Below are 2,395 nucleotides of genomic sequence, written 5' to 3'. Positions count from 1 at the left end.
GTATTAGCATTTACATGAACTTGAAAAATAGAATCTCTTCTATAAACAGTGCACAGAAGCAAAGATAATTTGGTATTCTCAGATTTCCATATATTCTTCTAAATGAGAGAGGAATTTTTATTGGCATTATTTAGGCACTTCATGTTCCTTGTTCAGGACACTTTGCTCCTGCTCAATATAAAACCATAGAAACCATGCTCCTTAAAACACAGTCTTGATTTCTTTAGAGGTAAAAGGAAATGAGCTATTTTAATACTTGAGAAAAAAAATAATACAGGAATCTTCAGTAGGAAAGGAGAAATATTCTTTAATAAATGCCTGTTACTCGCAGGTAAAATGAATTTGGTTTTACCTATTACTTACACTATTTCAATGTTCACCATTGTTTCCTAAAAAGAATAAGATGTTTCCGTTATTATATAAAGGTGATTTCTAGTTTCCATATTTAGTAAACTAGATACTGAAAATTTTTGAGATAAATGAATTAGGAATTCTATTAGTAATTTAGGAATTCAGACATTTTGTTCTATCTGTCACCCTCATCTGCATACCTCATCATTCTGATAAAGAATGCCTTAGAGGTCAGAAACATAGTTCTTTATTCTTCTATGTGCTAAAGTATAGGACATGTTTAGCATGATTTTTTTTTACCAAGTGTGATTTTTTTTTTACCAAGTAGATTTGCATGCAGAGCTTGAATAAGCTGAATACATAGTCAAACATTTTTTCTACTTGTAGAGACAAATAGAATATGAAGCTCTCTTTTGCTCACCAAATCTCAATTTCCTTGAGACTAGGAGTATAATGTTATTTCTTAGCATGCTTCTGCTTTCTTTATAAAATACAAAAAAAACAAGCAAGTGGATTAATATATATAATTTCTGACTTGGACATGATGCGAATTTTACACACAAAGAATTGTGTACAAACTTCTGACAAATGAATTTCAGGCACTTTACAAAGATGGATAAAATAGAAACTAGATAGTATAAATGCGAAGCACATACTAGAGTCGTGTCAAAGGAAAAACAAAGTTACAGTCATAAAATGGAGGTAAAAACCTTAAACAGGAGTGTTTTATTCATTCAAGTTCTGTCCTATTACCCGTTGCTATGTAACACCACCACTCCAAAACGTGCCTTTAAAAAACTGATTTATTCTTGTTTCTCACATTTCTGTTGGTTGATTGGGCTCAGTAAGGTAGCTCCCACCCAGGGTTTCTCATAAAACTACAGTCAAATGCTCACTGGGGGGCTGCAGCCATCTGACAAGGCTAGCCGCTAAAATATCAAAAGGGGCCTTAGGCCAAGCACTCATTCATGGTCTCTCCAAGTCATTTGGGTTTCACACGACGTGGGTTCTGGGGTCCTTGAGGGAGCATCCCAAAAGCAAGTGTTCCAACAGACCCTGGTAGAGACTGAAAGGCTTCTTACCACCCAACCTCTGAAGTCATACAGTTTACTTGTACCAAAGCAGTCAGTCACCAAGCCCATCCAGATTTAAGGAGTTGAAGAAATGGATCCACATCTTAATGGAGTGACAAGGTCACATTGCATAAGAGTATATGGAAATGGAAAATGTTATTGAGGTCATTTTGGCAATCTGTCATAAGTTTCATGCTCTTGCCAATATCTATATATCATAATAATATCCTTACATTAGACAAAGCAAAGAATTTCATAGGACTGTTTCCTCAAGTGTCCTTGAGTATAAGCCAATGAAAAATCACACCAAAGAACAATTCAGTAAAAGCAATAAAAGCCATAAAAGTTCCAGGTATATAACCCAGGTAACTATTTTTTGCTATTATATCTTAATCCAGGGGTAGATTTAAAAATCCATGTCGATATCAGTACTTCCCATACTATATCCTACTATTCTGATTAATGGTAATAGGGCCTTCTTGAAAAAATAAAATAATAAAGGCATTCCATAAGTAAAAATTTTTGAAAAACCCCGCATATTTTACCCATACCATTACCCAACTCCACCACTGACCCTGAATCAGCCTGTCGATTCTTTTAATATATAAAATGTTTTCAGAAGTACTGCTGTTAAAAAAAAAAAAAAAACATACACACAAACCAAAATGCTGATGTTAGTCTAACATAGCTTCACCGTACATTTTAAACTGTTTCAGAAAACACCAATTAAGATCTGGGAGACCTCACAGAGCATAGACTACAGAGTATGGAAGTGATACACTACAGTTCTCACATCTTTCTACTGTCACTCATCCACAATTATTGACTCTGTCCCTTGAGCTGTTCAGAAATACTGAGTAGTACTCTATCTGAGAATAAACTTTAAGTACCTATTATATATAAAATAATATCCCTTTGCATTCAGTCAATCCAGGAATACAATTAGTGCTCTTCTGTAAAAACAACAACAT

The sequence above is a fragment of the Neomonachus schauinslandi genome, chromosome 4 (genome assembly GCF_002201575.2).
Source record: "Neomonachus schauinslandi chromosome 4, ASM220157v2, whole genome shotgun sequence".
Classification (NCBI taxonomy): Eukaryota; Metazoa; Chordata; class Mammalia; order Carnivora; family Phocidae; genus Neomonachus; species Neomonachus schauinslandi.
This window is presented reverse-complemented; position numbering follows the sequence as displayed.